The sequence below is a fragment of the Mus musculus genome, chromosome X (assembly GCF_000001635.26).
Source record: "Mus musculus strain C57BL/6J chromosome X, GRCm38.p6 C57BL/6J".
Lineage (NCBI taxonomy): Eukaryota > Metazoa > Chordata > Mammalia > Rodentia > Muridae > Mus > Mus musculus.
Genome location: NC_000086.7, coordinates 150,693,015 through 150,714,187, shown reverse-complemented (window position 1 = coordinate 150,714,187; position 21,173 = coordinate 150,693,015). Strand labels below are relative to the sequence as shown.

At 41.1% G+C, this 21,173-nt stretch overlaps 1 long non-coding RNA gene and 1 pseudogene across 1 annotated transcript; one reads left to right on the top strand and one right to left on the bottom strand.

The window, feature by feature from the left end:
- Window positions 1–1,781: 1,781 nt before the first annotated feature.
- Window positions 1,782–3,614, bottom strand: Gm33991. Its single transcript, XR_387093.1, has 3 exons — window positions 3,530–3,614; window positions 2,685–2,877; window positions 1,782–2,210 (listed from the first exon to the last, which is right to left on the bottom strand). It is a non-coding gene; the product is annotated as a predicted gene, 33991 (long non-coding RNA).
- Window positions 6,526–7,231, top strand: Gm15131 (predicted gene 15131; annotated as a pseudogene).

The window sequence follows — 21,173 nt, the reverse complement described above, 5'->3', positions numbered from 1 at the left end:
CCATATCCAGGGATCCACCCCATAATCAGCATCCAAATGCTGACACCATTGCATACACTAGCAAGATTTTATCGAAAAGACCCAGATGTAGCTGTCTCTTGTGAGACTATGCCGGGGCCTAGCAAACACAGAAGTGGATGCTCACAGTCAGCTAATGGATGGATCACAGGGCTCCCAATGGAGGAGCTAGAGAAAGTACCCAAGGAGCTAAAGGGATCTGCAACCCTATAGGTGGAACAACATTATGAACTAACCAGTACCCCAGAGCTCTTGACTCTAGCTGCATATGTATCAAAAGATTGCCTAGTCGGCCATCACTGGAAAGAGAGGCCCATTGGACACGCAAACTTTATATGCCCCAGTACAGGGGAACGCCAGGGCCAAAAAGGGGGAGTGGGTTGGTAGGGGAGTGGGGGTGGGTGGCTATGGGGGACTTTTGGTATAGCATTGGAAATGTAAATGAGCTAAATACCTAATAAAAAATCGAAAAGAAAAAAATTTCTATGAAGAATTGCATTGGACTTTTAGTGAGGATTTCATTGAATCTATAGATTCCCATTTTCACAATATAATCCTGCCAATCCATGATCATACCTTTATGTCTTTCAGTACTTATCTCTATTTCTTCTTCAGAGTTGTAAAGTTTTCATCATATAAACCTTTATCTTCCTTGCTTAGACTTACTGGAACATTTGAGGGAGGAGCTATTGTGAATAGGATTGTCACCCTGACCTCGAAGTCTACTTGTCTTTTTGGTTTAGGGAGACTACTGATTAATGTGTGTTCACTTTATATCCTACTAGTTCTTTGACTGTGTTAATCATCTGGGAGATTTCTGGAGTTTTCAGGGTCTTTTGCTTATAGAATAATCACTGAGAATGAGAATCCTTTGACTTCTCCCTTTCATCTTTTAACCCTTTTCACTCTTTATCTTGTCTTGTTGTTCTACCTCATCAAGCACTTTATTAAACAAAAAGGGAAATAGTGGATGGAGATCCTTTCTTGTTCTTGTTTTGGGTGGAAATGCTGTTTGAGTTTTTCTCCATTTAAAAGAATGTTGGCTATAGTGCTGTATATTGCCTTTATTATGTTATGAAGGATGAAGGGTATTTTTGCTTTACATAACATCAGGCCTGTGACAACAGCCCTAGAAATGGCAACAGGAATGTGAGGGGGGCTGGTCACACTGTATATGCAATGAGGAAACAGAACAATTCCACACCGTTTTGTAACCCCACTGAAAGATTACAACTAGGGTCCCAGTTTCTGAATGTCTTAAGCAGTGCTGTTTGCCTTTCAGTTTCTGGATAATGGCTATCCTGACAAATATGAAGTGCTGTTTCATGGTTTGACTTTGCATTTCTCTGTAGTGATTTTGAGCATCTCTTCACATTTCTATGTTCTCTTTGAAGAAATGCCATTTCAAATCCTGAGCCCATTAAGAATTATAGTATTTTGTTTTGCTACTGACTTATAGGAGATGTCCTTGTATGTTAAATGTATCAAGTCAGTTCTGGTCCCGTTATCATTGACTGATACTTCTAATTATCTCTCATATACTCTTTTATTTTTGGATAACCTGACAGTTAGGTGCTGATACATTTTATTCCTGTGGATATAATTTATCTTTACTCTTGGACAAAGTTAATTAGGAAATGTTTCCTTATTTAAATCATAGAACTTCCCTCATTTGTTGGTCATTTTTGAGGATCCTTGTCCTTTGTTCCTTGATACCTGCAATCTTCAAACCTGTTGTTCCATTAATCTTGACACTTGGGGGCTTTGTTTGGGTGATAGAATATATCAAATTATTGTTCTTTCTTCGTTTGCAGAGTTATAAATAGCAACTCCTTAGATCCTTCTTATTAAGATTTAAAAGCTAAGGACAGTAACTATCTTATAGGAATAAAACAAAACAAAGAGGCCTGGAAGGAAGGAAGCCCAGGGAATGTATGTGACCAGGCCCTCAGAGCAAGGGGCTCAGTTTGCCCCTAAGCTTCCTGACAGCTGGAGCAGGAAGGAGGAGGGAGCTGAATTCCCATGTCTTCATTTTCTGCAGAAAGGGAGGCTCTGGGACATTTCTAAGTGGACACTTGTCTTGGACTAAAATTCCAGAGGAGTTGATCTTCACACTAGTTGAGCAAATGTCCGGAACCAAAAGTTGCCCGTGATTTCAGGAGGGTCGAAGAGGCTCATTCAGAGGCACCATTCTGAGTGGTAGGGAGAAGAGAGGGAAGGAAGGCCAGAAGTTGTGTCTCAGAGGAGAGCCCCACTAGCCTGCCCTGTCTCACAGCAGAAAGGAGAGGAGAGGAGCCCAGCTCTGCCACTGTGTCTGTCTCTGTCCTCCCCACCCACCTCACTGGTCTCAAGAGAAGGAGACTATGGCTCCCCGTGGAGCTGGGCCATGAGAGTCCTTCAGACACAGGCCTTGGCTGGGGTGGGAAGTGAGGCAGGGAGAGGTTGTGAGTGGAGAACAGACCCTCTACCTCATGATGCTGGGGGCTGAGGGAGCACTGGGTCTGGCAGGCAGGGTGTGATGGATGGGGGCAGGGCAGAAGCTGACCAAGGGGCTTGGGACAGAGTGACAGTGAGCAGCAGGAATGGCAAGCTAGGCAACTGGGGCAGCCCGGAGTGCCAGGGGCTCCAGGTCTCACCCTCCCCACACATTGCCCGGAAGTTCTTACTGTCTCCATTCATGGCTGTTCTCTCTGCTGAGCTCTCCGTGCCACATGCATGCCCATACAGGTGAGGGTGACTTGCGCCCATCCACACCAGGATACAGAGGGGAGAGACCTGTGTCCATATCATCTTCTCCCCAATGCTGCCAGACCAGTCTGTCTTCTCCAGCTCAGGCATCATGGCCGACTTCACCATCCACTATGATGTGGGCATGGAGGACATGGGAGGCAACAGGCAATGGTCACAGATCAACATCTCACCATCTCATACATTATTCCTCTTCCTCCCTGTATATCTGACTTCATAAAAACCTATACACAGCAACATAAAAGTTATACTCATTAACAGGACCTCACCTAATATTTCAATATGCACACATTCTTTGATACTATCTACATCTTCAAACATTTACCATTTCCTCAGTATAAAGCCCGGGGTGGTGGTGCACGCCTTTAATCCCAGCACTCGGGAGGCAGAGGCAGGCGGATTTCTGAGTTCGAGGCCAGCCTGGTCTACAAAGTGAGCTCCAGGACAGCCAGAACTACACAGAGAAACCCTGTCTCAAACAACAACAACAACAACAACAAAACCAAAACCAAAACAAAAAAAACAACTTTTCAAAATTCTTTCTTCACTCTTTTAGAAATGTCTAGTATATTGCTGTCTATGTTCCCCCACCATGCATCTTGCTCCAGTCTACCTCCATATTAACATTTCCTTCATTCCACATTCCCTTTCCTGGTCTTTTGTGTCTACTGAGTCCTCCCTTTGCCCTCACTTTAACCACCACTGCGTACAGGTAAAGCTGACTGGCACCCATCTAATAAGACTGGAAGAAGCCTGTACTTACAACATCTACCATTCACTACTTTGATGCTCGTGGCTTTCACCAAATGATGAATCTTGGAAAACTTTAAGGTCCATCATTGGAGATGTGCAGGTGAGAAGACCTGGGAAAATACCAAGAAAATGGGCTCCGGAATGAACATCTTTTCTCTGTTCCCTGGTTACATGAGTAAAGCCAACTCCCATACTTGGCTAAGGTCTCTAGATTCAAAGTAAATGGAATATTTGACATGAAAAAAAAAACATATAAAGGCATATGTGTACTAAACAAGGTAAAATTGAGGCTTCAGATGACTGAATTGGATGGAGTATGTTGCCAATGTTGTCAATATGCTTCATTTTCTGAAGGAATAATAACAAATTCCTACCACCAAAAGCATTAGAATGGGAAGCAGTAACATACATTTGTAGATATTTACAGTTTGTGATAGCAAAACAGAGCACATCTAGCCAAAATAAAAGGAGAATTGAATTAACCTTTGTGGATGAAGCTTGTGTGTGTGTGTGTGTGTGTGTGTGTGTGTGTGTGTGTGTGTGTGTGTGTGTGTAAAATAAAGGACATTGATTTTTCTTTACATAGCCACGAAAACATGTTCCTGAACAATCCCTGAGCTTTATTTGGTCTCTTCCTTCTAATTTGGAAACATCAGCATTAGTTAGACTTTACTTCATGTCGTGGATGAGCTAATAGTTTTTCAGAAGGAAAATATGGGGAAATAAGGAACAAAAATAATTGCCCTGGGTGACATTAAGACAGCAACATTAATGTAATAGAATACAAGGGAGAAATTCTAGCTGCTCTGAAGCTGAGAAACCATAGATAAGGAAATAAAAAGGCCACAGGAGGGAAACATATATTTGGGGTGAGATAGAACAAGAATGAGGCCTCCACTTTCTTTTGAAGGGTGTGGCTCTGCAGGGATGGTTCTAGTCATAAAAGATAGTATATGGAGACGAATACTACAGTAGAAGACCATGAAACAGCATGGCAAGTAGAAGGAAGCATTTCTTCCCTCGAAACGAAGCAGAGTATACTGCCACCAGGTGGCTGGCAGAGTCTTATTTTTCTCTGAGGCAGCGGTGATTAGTTAACTATGACTGTTGGGCTTTTCCATTTATGGAAAATGTGAAGTGCTGAATACGGAGTAAATTTAGATCCCCCTTCTTATACTGGAGATATTTAATAGTCTCTTAAAGGGAAAAAATACTATGGGAGGATGCTTCAATGACAGATGTAAACATGTAAAATATGTAAAATATATCTGAACTTAATTACCAGCAGTAAAAAAAATCAAAGCCATCACGTTGAATTGTTAAGTTGTACTTTACCTTCTTTCTAACAGTGACTCTTTCTTTTACTATCACATTGGGTGGTACACACTTAATTTTGTCTATTTATTGACCCCCTTCCCCTTTGATCCTCTTCAGCTACATGGAAGTATGAAGTGGGGGATCCAATATTCCGTGCTGGCATCATTGAAATATTTTCTTCTTATGTGGCTTTTGCTCATTTGCTTGTACTAGTTTCTCATGCATTTCCCTTTTCTGGTCATAGACTTCAAACTTCCTTTCCTAGGAAATATGCCCTTGTTTGTGCACTGCTTTCAACCACAGGAAACATGAATTATTTGCCTAAATCCTATACAGACAATTCTTTACTCTTGTAAAATATGAGGCAACAGGATTTTGGAACCTTGCCAGATACTTGTTCTCTATACCATGGGTGGGGTGGGGTGGGGTGGGGTGAGTAGGTACAGTATTATATTTTCTTTCTAATTTTCAGACCAGTATGTAAGCTTTACATCTTGGCCTATGTTTTACCAGGCTTATCATTTCTCTCTTCTGAGTGTATAGTGACACATAAACATTCTCTATAGTTAAAACTTCCTGATATCTATCTATGTATCTATGAATCTATCTATGTATCTTTCTATCTCTCTATCTAGTTAGAGATAGAGAGATAGAAAGATAAAGTTTCTAGATAGAAAGATTGTTTTGTTATGCTGAGAATTAGTAAGGATTAAACTATTTTAATTAATTTATTTCTTGATACATCCTTCTTTTTATCTTTTAAAATCTAAATATTTATTGGCCTCTTGGCTAAATTATGATGTAAATCCCATTCTCATACTGAAGAAATTTAATGCCATCCGGCAGGATAAAAATGACCTTGGTGGGGATGCTTTACTAGCAGATCAAGGCTTTTAAAAATCAGAAGTCAAGAATTAACATTGCTATTTTCTTCACTAGCAACATCCTGACTGAGATATAGAAAAGGCAAAAGACATTCTAAATAGGGAGATGTCCAATAAAGCTATGTATCAGAGTGGGACAAAGAAGGCAAAAGAGAGGATTTGGAGACTGTAAGGCTTTGGGAGCAGAGATTTACAGATTTCAGGGCATGCATGTGGGGCCTCGGGAAAGGCTGAGACAAAGGATGGACACTGAGGTCATCCAGGAAAGCAAGTGGTTCCAGGAAAAAGATCTGGGGGGGGTGGGGGAGGGGAGGCTAGCTGAGGACCTAGAATGGGACTGGGCTCTTTGGGGAGGATTTCTAAGGTTAATGGAGAATGCTACTAAAATTATTGTACTGAAGACAGAGCACAAAATATGTGTTTATCTTTAGAACAATGAGGCATTTCAGATTCAAGCTGTTGATTATATGGGCAGTACATGGAAGCATTATAAAGCATGCCAGTCCCTCACAGTTCTTTAGCTCATTCACATACATTAAGGATGACATCACCACACCAGAGGTCAGATTACGACAAAACAAACTGTGGCATACCCCAGTACTGAGGAGTCAATTCTATACTTCAGCTAAACAGTTTTGTTCGTTACAGTTTACTCTGAAGAGAGTAAAGCCAGATGTTCCTTACCTTATTACAACCAGGGGGAAAGCAACCAGGGGGAAGTTGAAGTCTATGATCAGAAAAAGGAAATGCATGAGAAACTAGTACAAGCATGGACAGCCTCTTAGGAGAGTCAAAAAAGCAAATGGGGCCTTTCTGCTCTGCTGTTCTCCTGGGCAGCCGTGGCGCCCAGCCGGAATGACATGATCCTGAAGCCCTACTCCCACAAGGATTGGCAGCAGCGAGTGGACACTTGGTTCAACCAGCCCGCATGCTAGATCTGCAGGCACAAGGCCCAACAGGCGAAAGCGCGTCGCAATGCCCCTTGTCTCGCGTTCGGCCCCATCAGGCCCACGGTGAGGTGCCCTACAGCTAGATACAACACCAAGGTCCAGGCTGGCAGGGGCTTCAGCCTGGAGGAACTCAGGGTGGCTGGTATCCACAAGAAAATGACTTGCACCATCGGTATCTTTGTGGACCCAAGGAGGCAAAACAAGTCCACTGAATCACTGCAGGCCAACGAGCAGCTGCTGAAGGAGTACCGACCACTCCAAGCTCATACTTTCCCCAGGAAGCCTTCTGCTCTGAAGAAGGGAGACAGTTCTGCTGAAGAACTTAAGCTGGCCACCCAGCTGACAGAACCTGTGATGCCCATCCAGAATGTGTACAAAAAGGAAAAGGCCAGAGTCATCACAGAAGAGAAGAACTTTAAGGCTTTGCCAGTCTCCGAATGGCCCGTGCCAATGCCTGACTCTTTGGTATCTGAGCAAAAAGGACAAAGGAAGCTGCAGAGCAAGACATTGAAAAGAAAAAGTAATGTGCGGTTGGAGAGTTGCAAGAAATTTCCCATAAAGAAAAAAAAAAGACAAAAAGAAAGAAAAGAAGATGGGAAATGGCTTTGCTCTGTGCTCCTCAAAGGCCTACCATCAGTTTGTATTTGGGGAGCACAGCTATACAACCAAGAATTGGATTAAATAAAGTTAGATATGTGTGCTATATAGGATTGAGTCCAGTCTGAGCTTCATAAGGAGTTTCAAACACCTACAATTTAAGCAGTTGCTTATGTGAAAGGATGCCAGAGTGCCATGGGAGAGACTTTGCCCTACTGTCCTTCCATCTCTTGTTTTCCTCTGAATAAAGAAAAAGGAGGCCCCAGACTTAACATCACAGAGTAGCCTCAGCGACCAGTCAGCCTTGGACTCACTGGCCTGAACAGATACTAAACCTCAGAGGTGGGGTGGGTGTGTGCTGGCCTTCTCCCTTTCTCTTCTCCCCACTGACCCAGTCCTCAGGCTCTGCAGAGGGAGAGGGAGAGTGGGGACAAGGGACCACCAGCCAATCATATCAGGACAGCTCAGGGCATCCATACTATGTGCAACTAATCCCCTCTGGACAAACAGCTCAGTTAGCCTTTCCTTTCCTGGCTTTGCCCAACAATTGCCGAAAGTGGGAAAGAGGAACTCTATAGGCTCCTAGCACCTGCTAAATTATAGAGCTATACTTAAGGTGCATATCTTTCTACTAGTTAAATCTTACTATACAGCCCAGTTTGTCCCCAAACTCAAAATCTTTGGTCTCAGTTGGCTGAGTGTAGCCTTTAGCCTTTATAAGCATGTTGTCACTCCTGTCCTTCCCCATATCTGATCCTGAATCCCCCATTCCCCTCCCCACTCCCCCTCCTTTCCAGTTTCCTCCCTCCATCTGTCTCTTATGCTCTACCTCAGGACCCAGTTATGCCACTCCTGGGCATGTAACCAACATATGCTCCAATATCTCAAAAACTTACTTGACTATGTTCATAGCAGCCTTATTTGTAGTAGCCAGAAACTAGAAACAACCTAGATGTCCCTCAACTGAAGAATGGATAAAGAAAATGTGGTACATCTACAGAAGGAAATAATATTCAGCTATTACAAACAAAGACACCAGGGATTTTGCAGGCAAATGGATGGAACTTGAGAATATGATCCTGAGTGAGGTAACCCAGTTCCCAGAAGACATGCATGGTATGTATTCACTTATAAGTGGATATTAACCATAAAATAAAGGTACCATGCTACACTCCACAGACCCAAAGAAGCTAAACAAGAAGGAAGACCCAAGCAAGGATGCTTGAATCTCACTTAGAAGGGTTATTGCCCTAGCCAGCCTGGGTTTGTAATAGAGAACATGTGCTGTCAAAGGACAAGACAGCCACACAGGGCCTGGGTCTTTTGTTTGTTTGTGGTTAAGTTGGCAGCACCAGGCTAGAAGGGATACTAATATCTTCTCCTGTGCTCCTGAGATGGCCTCTAGAAAATTAACTTCGGGGAAACAAGCTTCCAGAATGGGAGCTTGGATACAGGACTAGGAAAAGGTACCTTGGGACAAAGAAGAAAACCAATTAGAGGTTCTATGAACTTGGCTACTGTACAGGAGGGTCTCAAAGATATATTTCTAATTTTTTCATGAGAAAAAGTCTACCTCATTGTCAGGTCATGAAAGGGTTTAAAAAATGGTAAGGTTATTTTTAAAAGATTCAGTAGAGGTGTCTGTGGCCAGCCTTTGCAATTGCTGTAGGCAAATGGGAGAAAAATCAAGAGGAAGGAGAAGGAAGGAGAAGCTCACACTGAGGCCTGTGCTCTTAACACTGATGCTCAGTCCCTGATCTCAATGTAGTCTTTACCTGGATCCTACCCCTTCAAGAAAGACCAGGACACTCTAGTCAGAGGCTGTTGGGGATTTTATAAGCATGTTGTCAAAACTTTTCATCTTTGGGTCTAGAGGCTCATTAGTTAAGAAAACTAGTTGTTCTTGCAGAGGACCTGGGTTCAATTCCTGGCACCCTCATAGCCTCTCATAATTGCCAATAATCTCCCGATCTCTAAGGCAAAAGGCATACATGTGATAGTTCACAGACAGACATTCTAGCAAAAACACTCATACACATAAAAACAAACAAACAAACAAACAAACAAACTTTATCAGATCTTTTGGAAATTGAGAAAAAAAGCTACTGTGGTGTTGAACTAATCTTATGGGCTTGCTGGGAAAATGACTTTAACTACATTCGGAACTGACTCACATTGTACAATGGAATGATGTAATCTTTAAGTAGGTCCTCTGGGGCCAATGCATGTTCAAGTACTGCTAAATGAACTAATGCTGTTAAATGAATTGCAGGAAGAGATGTGTTAAGTATGTGTAACACTTCTCTTGCTTCTAAGGGATGTTCCAAATGGGGGTCATCCACAATTCTAATAGCACTATAGGGATAGATACAGCACTGAGTGCCTACCTTAGCTACCCCAGCCCAGTCACATAGTAAAATACATTAGGATAGCCTAGAAATTTAAGACAGTAGGGAGGTACATCACAGTCCAAGGGGAAAGAGTTAGCAATGGTATTAATTTTCAATCCAAATTACATTATCTCTCTCACACAAAATCATGGACTTAATAACAAAACTGACAGCCACAATGAAGGAACGGTTATTTTTTGGACAGAGAATACGAAGATGGTGGGAGGATTAGCTCAGAGATCGGCCTCTAGTCTGAACAAAGAACAGAAGTTCCTTTAAGAACAAGGGGAGAAAATGGGAGGTAGGTAATAAGGGAGGAAATTGTACATGACTTCTTCATGGAAGGTCCATTTGGCATCTTTTATAGCTCAATTCCATTTTGTCTGGCTCAATTCAGCATTTGGTTTTGCAGCAGTAGCAGCTACTATTCCAAATATCTGTTTGGCTGGCTAGGTAATATCTTGTCAGAAACAGAACACTGGTTAGCAAGAGGAATTTTCTTTCAGGGCTTGGTACAGTGTTTTTCTAGTGACAGCAGAGACAAAAATACCTATGAAAATGATTTTACAGACTTACAGACTGTCTTTCCAGTTGGGTCAGTCATCCTCAAGGAATATTTAAGCTCCAAGTGTCAGCAACTGACAAGTATATAGACTAAGATGCTGACAATACCATGCAGCCAGCAGGCTATGGTGCCTCTGGGATAATGGACACAACATTTGTCGAACATGACCACATTATAGACCAAGCTTTAAGACTATTAGAATATTACAAAGCAATAACCAGCACTGTAATCTTTGGACATTACTACCATGAAATAGGTCAGAAATGAGAGCACCAACAAATTGGTTGCTGCCCAGCAAGTGATTGTTCTAAGCAGAAGTGACATATGAAGAAAGAAAGTAAAGATTAGGATATATAAAAATTTAGTTGGTCATATTCTATGTGAGCTTGTCTCAGATGTGTGATCTATGTTGGTGCCTTGGACCTTGGAAACTTCAGTGTGGAAAGGTCCTAGAGGATGTCTAAGCCTGCTTCACAGCTGGATCAGCTAAATTCAAGGCCAATGGGTCCTAAGTCATTGCTGCTGTGCTGCTTCAAGAAAGCTATGCATTATAACTGTGGGTAGAAAAGAGACCTTTCTGTTCACTTGTATTATTTCCATGGTTTTTATCCTAGAGATTGAACCCTGCTACATCTTCACTGATTCATGGGCATGAGTGTAGAGGCTGACAATGTAGTGCTTGGAAGTAAGATGCCTAAATGATGAAGCATCAACTGCATGGAGACAAGAATTACTGCAGAAAATTATACATGACCCACAACCACTGTTTATGACCCATAGGAACACCCAGTACAAAGGAATCATTAAGGATGAGCATCAATGGCAACAACATGATAATGAAATCAGCACTACACAGAAGAGGATATCTGGATAAGCCTTCACCCAGTTATAGCATTGCATAAGATATGGCCAGTTATGGAAAATGGCGTACCTGTTGACAGCCTACTTTTTATTTTTGTGATGCTGGAGATGGAAGCCAGGGTTTCAAACATGCTAAGCAAATGCTCTAACACTAAGACACACCCCAGCCTCCCCCTCCCTGCATTTTGAAGATATTACTGGCTTCTACACTGACTTCTACAGATAATTTTTATGATACATTACTGCCATCTCCATCTGCTTAGCAAATGTATATGATAGTATCTGATGAGTTTTAGCTTATGTTCCATATTTGAATTGTTCTAAATATAAGATCAAACATTGCCAGTGTCTTTACAACAAAAAATGTTCAATAAAAAGCAGGTCCACCATCAAGAAGGACTTTCATAAGTCACTTAAAGAATTACAGGAGAGCACTGCTAAAGAGTTACGGGCCCTTAAAGAAAAACAGGAAAACACATCCAAACATTCTGCTGCTTACAGGAAACCCATCTCAGGGAAAAAGACAGACACTACCTCAGAGTGAAAGGCTGGAAAACAATTTTCCAAGCAAATGGTCTGAAGAAACAAGCTGGAGTAGCCATTCTAATATCGGATAAAATCGACTTCCAACACAAAGTTATCAAAAAAGACAAGGAGGGACACTTCATACTCATCAAAGGTAAAATCCTCCAAGAGGAACTCTCAATTCTGAATATCTACGCTCCAAATGCAAGGGCAGCCACATTCATTAAAGACATTTTAGTAAAGCTCAAAGCACACATTGCACCTCACACAATAATAGTGGGAGACTTCAACACACCACTTTCATCAAGGGACAGATCGTGGAAACAGAAACTAAACAGGGACACAGTGAAACTAACAGAAGTTATGAAACAAATGGACCTAACAGATATCTACAGAACATTTTATCCTAAAACAAAAGGATATACCTTCTTCTCAGCACCTCACGGGACCTTCTCCAAAATTGACCATATAATTGGTCACAAAACAGGCCTCAACAGATACAAAAATATTGAAATTGTCCCATGTATCCTATCAGACCACCATGGCCTAAGACTGATCTTCAATAACAACATAAATAATGGAAAGCCAACATTCACGTGGAAACTGAACAACACTCTTCTCAATGATACCTTGGTCAAGGAAGGAATAAAGAAAGAAAGACTTTTTAGAGTTTAATGAAAATGAAGCCACAACGTACCCAAACCTTTGGGACACAATGAAAGCATTTCTAAGAGGGAAACTCATAGCTCTGAGTGCCTCCAAGAAGAAACGGGAGAGAGCATATACTAGCAGCTTGACAACACATCTAAAAGCTCTAGAAAAAAAGGAAGCAAATTCACCCAAGAGGAGTAGACGGCAGGAAATAATCAAACTCAGGGGTGAAATCAACCAAGTGGAAACAAGAAGAACTATTCAAAGAATTAACCAAAAGAGGAGTTGGTTCTTTGAGAAAATCAACAAGATAGATAAACCCTTAGCTAGACTTACTAAAGGGCACAGGGACAAAATCCTAATTAACAAAATCAGAAATGAAAAGGGAGACATAACAACAGATCCTGAAGAAATCCAAAACACCATCAGATCCTTCTACAAAAGGTTATACTCAACAAAACTGGAAAACCTGGACGAAATGGACAAATTTCTGGACAGATACCAGGTACCAAAGTTGAGTCAGGATCAAGTTGACCATCTAAACAGTCCCATATTACCTAAAGAAATAGAAGCAGTTATTAATAGTCTCCCAGCCAAAAAAAGCCCAGGACCAGACGGGTTTAGTGCAGAGTTCTATCAGACCTTCAAAGAAGATCTAATTCCAGTTCTGCACAAACTATTTCACAAAATAGAAGTAGAAGGTACTCTACCCAACTCATTTTATGAAGCCACTATTACTCTGATACCTAAACCACAGAAAGATTCAACAAAGATAGAGAACTTCAGACCAATTTCTCTTATGAATACCGATGCAAAAATCCTCAATAAAATTCATGCTAACCGAATCCAAGAACATATTAAAGCAATCATCCATCCTGACCAAGTAGGCTTTATTCCAGGAATGCAGGGATGGTTTAATATACGAAAATCCATCAATGTAATCCATTATATAAACAAACTCAAAGACAAAAACCACATGATCATCTCGTTAGATGCAGAAAAAGCATTTGACAAGAATCAACACCCATTCATGATAAAAGTTTTGGAAAGATCAGGAATTCAAGGCCCATACCTAAACATGATAAAAGCAATCTACAGCAAACCAGTAGCCAACATCAAAGTAAATGGAGAGAAGCTGGAAGCAATCCCACTAAAATCAGGGACTAGACAAGGCTGCCCACTTTCTCCCTACCTTTTCAACATAGTACTTGAAGTATTAGCCAGAGCAATTCGACAACAAAAGGAGATCAAGGGGATACAAATTGGAAAAGAGGAAGTCAAAATATCACTTTTTGCAGATGATATGATAGTATATATAAGTGACCCTAAAAATTCTACCAGAGAACTCCTAAACCTGATAAGCAGCTTCGGTGAAGTAGCTGGATATAAAATTAACTCAAACAAGTCAATGGCCTTTCTCTATACAAAGAATAAACAGGCTGAGAAAGAAATTAGGGAAACAACACCCTTCTCAATAGTCACAAATAGTATAAAATATCTTGGCGTAACTCTAACTAAGGAGGTGAAAGATCTGTATGATAAAAACTTCAAATCTCTGAAGAAAGAAATTAAAGAAGATCTCAGAAGATGGAGAGATCTCCCATGCTCATGGATTGGCAGGATCAACATTGTAAAAATGGCTATCTTGCCAAAAGCAATCTACAGATTCAATGCAATCCCCATCAAAATTCCAACTCAATTCTTCAACGAATTAGAAGGAGCAATTTGCAAATTCATCTGGAATAACAAAAAACCTAGGATAGCAAAAACTCTTCTCAAGGATAAAAGAACCTCTGGTGGAATCACCATGCCTGACCTAAAGCTTTACTACAGAGCAATTGTGATAAAAACTGCATGGTACTGGTATAGAAACAGACAAGTAGACCAATGGAATAGAACTGAAGACCCAGAAATGAACCCACACACCTATGGTCACTTGATCTTCGACAAGGGAACTAAAACCATCCAGTGGAAGAAAGACAGCATTTTCAACAAATGGTGCTGGCACAACTGGTTGTTATCATGTAGAAGAATGCGAATCTATCCATACTTATCTCCTTGTACTAAGGTCAAATCTAAGTGGATCAAAGAACTTCACATAAAACCAGAGACACTGAAACTTATAGAGGAGAAAGTGGGGAAAAGCCTTGAAGATATGGGCACAGGGGAAAAATTCCTGAACAGAACAGCAATGGCATGTGCTGTAAGATCGAGAATTGACAAATGGGACCTAATGAAACTCCAAAGTTCCTGCAAGGCAAAAGACACCGTCAACAAGCCAAAAAGACCACCAACAGATTGGGAAAGGATCTTTACCTATCCTAAATCAGATAGGGGGCTAATATCCAACATATATAAAGAACTCAAGAAGGTGGACTTCAGAAAATTGAACAACCCCATTAAAAAATGGGGCTCAGAACTGAACAAAGAATTCTCACCTGAGGAATACCGAATGGCAGAGAAGCACCTGAAAAAATGTTCAACATCCTTAATCATCAGGGAAATGCAAATCAAAACAACCCTGAGATTCCACCTCATACCAGTCAGAATGGCTAAGATCAAATATTCAGGTGACAGCAGATGCTGGCGTGGATGTGGAGAAAGAGGAACACTCCTCCATTGTTGGTGGGATTGCAGGCTTGTACACCCACTCTGGAAATCAGTCTGGCGGTTCCTCAGAAAATTGGACATAGTACTACCGGAGGATCCAGCAATACCTCTCCTGGGCATTTATCCAGAAGATGCCCCAACTGGTAAGAAGGACACATGCTCCACTATGTTCATAGCAGCCTTATTTATAATCGCCAGAAGCTGGAAAGAACCCAGATGCCCCTCAACAGAGGAATGGATACAGAAAATGTGGTACATCTACACAATGGAGTACTACTCAGCTATTAAAAAGAATGAATTTATGAAATTCCTAGCCAAATGGATGGACCTGGAGGGCATCATCCTGAGTGAGGTAACACATTCACAAAGGAACTCACACAATATGTACTCACTGATAAGTGGATATTAGCCCCAAACCTAGGATTCCCAAGATATAAGGTACAATTTGCTAAACACATGAAACTCAAGAAGAATGAAGACTGAAGTGTGGACACTATGCCCCTCCTTAGAATTGGGAACAAAACACCCATGGAAGGAGTTACAGAGACAAAGTTTGGAGCTGAGATGAAAGGATGGACCATGTAGAGACTGCCATATCCAGGGATCCACCCCATAATCAGCATCCAAACGCTGACACCATTGCATACACTAGCAAGATTTTATCGAAAGGACCCAGATGTAGCTATCTCTTGTGAGACTATGCCGGGGCCTAGCAAACACAGAAGTGGATGCTCACAGTCAGCTAATGGATGGATCACAGGGCTCCCAATGGAGGAGCTAGAGAAAGTACCCAAGGAGCTAAAGGGATCTGCAACCCTATAGGTGGATCAACATTATGAACTAACCAGTACCCCGGAGCTCTTGACTCTAGCTGCATATGTATCAAAGGATGGCCTAGTCGGCCATCACTGGAAAGAGAGGCCCATTGGACACGTAAACTTTGTATGACCCAGTACAGGGGAACGCCAGGGCCAAAAAGGGGGAGTGGGTGGGTAGGGGAGTGGGGGTGGGTGGGTATGGGGGACTTTTGTTATAGCATTGGAAATGTAAATGAGCTAAATACCTAATAAAAAATGGAAAAAAAAAGCAGGTCCACAGATATGTTTTTATCTTTTAATACTGAATATCACCCTACATAAAACTGAAAGGGAAGACACTTTTAAAAAATTAATATATCATATTATTTTACATTATTAGTACATAATCATATTCTATTATACATGTGTTATATGTGTATGCAGTGTGTGTGTGTGTGTGTGTGTGTGCACATGAATGCAATGTACCCCTAGGCCAGAAGATGATATTAGATTCCCTGGAGCTGGGGCTAAAGACAACCTTACATAAATGCTGGAAGCTGACCTCTGGTCCTTTGTAACAGCAATGCAAGCTTTTAACCACTGACCCACCTCTTCAGGTCCTAGGTAGACACTTAAAGGAGAAAAATCAAAGCTTGAGGATAAGTATGGTGCATCTATCAGTGGAACATACATTTTATAAAGTGCTGGGGACCAGCCCTGGCTGAGGGCGGGGCTTTGATTGGATGGACACAAGAGTAGAGAGGGAAGAATCAGATGTGGGACACAATTCAGTATTTTTATAATTTTGCTTCATGTTTTCTTATTCCCAGCTGTCATCAGATACCTAGCCAATGGATTGCAGGCCTTGGCAGTTGAATTCCCTGCTTCACTACTTAAAAGGAGGAGATTAGCCCGGCAGTGGTGGCGCACGCCTTTAATCCCAGCACTTGGGAGGCAGAGGCAGAGGCAGAGGCAGGTGGATTTCTGAGTTCGAGGCCAGCCTGGTCTACAGAGTGAGTCCCAGGACAGCCAAGGCTATACAGAGAAACCCTGTCTTGAAAAACAAAACAAAACAAAACAAAACAAAACAAACAAAAACAAAAAAAAAAGGAGGAGATTGTGGTGCCAAGCATCCTGAAGGTGCTCTCTGTTTGACAAAGTTCCAGCACTTGGATGACTTGGACTGACCCTTCACTGCACTTGGTGGGAATTTGCTACACACCTTTTGCTTACACTTACCTTTCTCACTGTTAAAGGCCTTGCTCCCAATGTTAGAGCTGGGATAACAAAAAGCTGGTGCAGACAAGAAAGAAATGAATGTAAGTTCCTTAGGAAAAACATTTATGAAGAAAATTGAGTCTTTCTTAGAACTAATTACTTAGATATACATTTAGATTATTTATGAATGCTATTAGTAAGCATGAGACAGAGGATTTGAGAAAAATTACTAAAGAAGGAAAACTTAGGGAGATGCTAGAAGCTGACAAACTATAATTGAATGACTAGGTTTTTATGTTCAGCTTCAGAAATAAGGAACTAGTATGAATAGGATGAGAATTTGATCATACAGTTAATGACAAGCTTTGGTGCCTTCCTGAAGGCAGAAGTAATCAGTTTAAGGAATCCTGATGTTCTTCTATTCTTTACAGAATTATAATGAAGATAAGAATCATATTGAAACAAGAGTTCATAACAGAGACACAGAGAAAAATATTTTGGCTCACTGAACTGCCTGCCTTCCTGAACAGGCTTGTCAGACCAGAACTTTCCTGATATAGAAAAATAAACAGACTGCTTTTGCTTAAGCAAGGGGCTGCATGGTATTCTAAGAATAATAAAAAAAAAAAGGACAGTGGTCTTATGTCAACTGTAAAAGAAATGTAGATGAAGGAAAGGAAGAATTAAACATGGGTCAGAGAGATTGAACTTCTGTAGAAAGCCAAGTTTGATATAATAGGCCTTAGCACTTGATCTAGTAATTCTGCCCCAAACTGAAACAAAATCAAATTCGAATAGAGTCATTCTATCTAGCATTTCTGTAACTGCAAGGCTTTACACCACCAATCTTAAGGAAGAAAATAGTGAGTTAAAAGAAAATTGATTTCATCATAATGCTAATTTTTCCCAATTTTTTGATATTTTATTTATCTACATTTCAAATATTATCCCCTTTCCCAGTTTCCCCTCTGAAAATCCCCCTTTCCCATCCTCTTTCCGCCTGCTACTATGAGGGTCTTCACCCACCCACCCACCCAGTCCCACCTCCCCACTCTGGCATTCCCCTACATTGGGGCATAGAGCTTTCAAAGGACCAAGGGCCTCTCCTCCCATTGATGACTGACAAGGCCATCCTCTGCTACAGATTCGGCTGGAGCCATGGGACCCTCCTTTTGTACTCTTTGGTTGGTAGTTTAGTTTCTGGGAGCTCAGGGGTCTGGTTGGCGGATATTGTTGTGTTCTTCCTATGGGGTTGCAAACTCCTTAAGCTCCTTCAGTCCTTTCTCTCACTCCTCCATTGGAAACCCCATGCTCAGTCCAATGGTTGGCTGTGAGCATCTGTCTCTGCATTTGCCAGGCTCTGAAAGAGCCTCTCAGTAGACAGATATATCAGGCTCCTGTCAGCAAGCACTTCCTGGCATCCACAATAGTGTTTGGATTTGGTGTCTGTATATCGGATGGATCCCCAGGTGGGGCAGTCTCTAGATGGCCTTTCCTCCAGTCTCTGCTCCACACTTTGTTTCCATATTTCCTCCTGTGAGTATTTTCTTCCCACTTCTAAGAAGGACTGAAGCATCCATACCTTGGTCTTCCTTCTTGAGCTTTACGTGGTCTGTGAATTGTATCTTGGGTATTCTGAGCTTGTTCCCCAATGAAGGAGCCAGAGAAATACCCAGGGAGCTGAAGAGGACTAAAGCCCCATAGAAGGAACATCAATATGAACTAACCAGTACCCCCAGAGCTCCTTGGAACTATACCACCAATCAAAGAAAACACATGGTGGAACTTGTGGCTCTAGCTATATATGTAGCAGAGAATGGCCTAGTTAGTCATCAGTGGGAGGAGAGGCCCTTGGTCCTGTGAAGGCTCTATGCCCCAGTCTAGTACAGGGTAATGCCAGGACCAGGAATGGGAGTGGGTGGGTTGGGGAGCAGGGGGGAGTGGATAGGGGATTTTCGGAGGGGATAACATTTGAAATGTAAATAAAATATCAGAAAGAAAGAAAGAAAGAAAGAAAGAAAGAAAGAAAGAAAGAAAGGAAGGAAGGAAGGAAGGAAGGAAGGAAGGAAGGAAGGAAGAAAGGAAGAAAGGAAGAAAGAAAATATGTCCTACAAGCCTTAAAAGAAAAAATGGGAAACTCCATTTCATATCCTCCAAGAACAAGGGTAGGAGTTGAGAGGAAGAAAATGTTACTTGAAAAAGCTATCCCAGTAGTCTGCAATTTTAACCACTGGCGTAAACGCCTCCCTACTTTCAATTGCAATATTTGTATTTTTACCTCTCAAAAAGGATTGAAAATAGATGTATAAGAAGAAAACTTAGTTATGATAATACAAAGAAACTAAGATAATACAAATATAAGAAACAGGACTTAAGGGAACAGGAAGTGTTTTATTGTAAACCTATGGGACCTACTGGTACCTACCATTGACAATTGATAAGGAGCCCAGCTCACTGGAATGGAGCCTGGATTCTGGTGTGAGTTGGGTATGGAATTCAAGTGCCTAAATGTCTAGTTTATGTGTGGATTCATATAGATCTAACTGTACCTTGGTAAACATGAAAGGAGAATAAGATTAGCTAAAATACTGGAATGTGGGGAAAAGAAAAAACTGCTGAATTAGATCAACCTGTGTACTTTTAAGATGTTTTAACATCAGAATGGAACTCAGAGAATGTGTTAAGTTGGGGAAGAGGCTTTGGCTATAAAAGACTATGGGTTCTACCAAAATTGATAAAGATCTGGCCTGCATAAGTGAAGCTTCCACATGAAACACACAACTCAAGGAAGGAACAGACTCAATATGACTGCACTGCAGGCAACACAGAAAGCAGATCTCCTCTGCATGGAGACAACTCAACAAACTGGCTGAAGAAGGACAGATTGATCAATCAGACTGGCAGACTGAAACCCTTGATGCTGAAATGAACATTTGCTGAAGGACAGATAATTGTGACTACAGTTAAGAAGGATCATCTTCACAAGGACATTCAGATTGTTAAGTTTGTGGTATTGATAATTGTTTCTGTTGTAAAAAGTTAAACAGTGTATAAATTTTAGCAGAGACAAAAAGGGGGGAATGTTGCAGGACATTTGATCACACTATGAGTTGTAGTGTGACTCAGCCCTTAGCACACACCTTAGTGTCCAGGACTAGGCCAAGGTTAACAGACTTGACAGTCAGCCTTAGGAGAGGACAATTACTTCAGGAGAATAGAAGTTTCTTTAACAACTACCTCTGAAGATTAAAAGTTACTTTTACAAGGGTACATGCCTTTAAAATTCCTCCTGGGCAGAGTGAAAAGGTCCACACTATTTATTTTATTTTATTTTATTTTATTTTATTTTTTTTTTGGTTTTTCGAGACAGGGTTTCTCTGTGTAGCCCTGGCTGTCCTGGAACTCACTTTGTAGACCAGGCTGGGCTCGAACTCAGAAATCCGCCTGCCTCTGCCTCCCAAAGTGCTGAGATTAAAGGCGTGCACCACCACGCCTGGCCACACTATTTTTAAGACAATGGACTCTTCTTCTAGGTTTTTCCCCTGTTATATCTACCCCTGTGACAAATGGCCATTTGCAAGTTTCAGACACAGTAATGAACAGGTAGTCGATTCTTCTAAATTTTTAAATATTGTATTAAAACACTCTCTTAGTTAGGGTTTTATTGCTGTGAAGAGACACCATGACCAAGGCAACTCTTATAAAGGAAAACATTTAATTGGGACTGGCTTACGGTCTCAGAGGTTTAGTCCATTATCATCATGGCAGAAAGAATGGCAGTGTGCAGGCAGACATGGAGTACTAGAGAAGTAGCTGAGAGTTCTAGATCTTGATCTGAAGGCAGCAGAAACAAATGCCAGACTGGGCCTAGCTTGAGCACATATAAGACCTCAAAGCCCACTACCACAGTGACTCACTTATCTTCCTGTTTCTGGTTCATTTAATAAAACAATGCTCTCCTGTTCCATTTTACTGCAAATGTCACATTTTTATTCTCTTATAGTTAATATGTCTATATCTATTTGAACACATTTTTCTTTACCTATTTATCCAAATACCTAGATTAATGTCATTATCTTAGCTATTGTGAATACTGCTGCAGTAAACATACAAGTATCACTTTATAGCATCATTTGCTTATTTATTCTTGTAATAAAAGCAATGTAAATCAAAACCTTATATATTAATTACAGATTTTTTAGTATAAATGGAAAAAATAAAGTTAACATTTCTAAACCAACATAGCTATTAAATTTTATACAATACCAATTCCATACAAGAACTGAGAT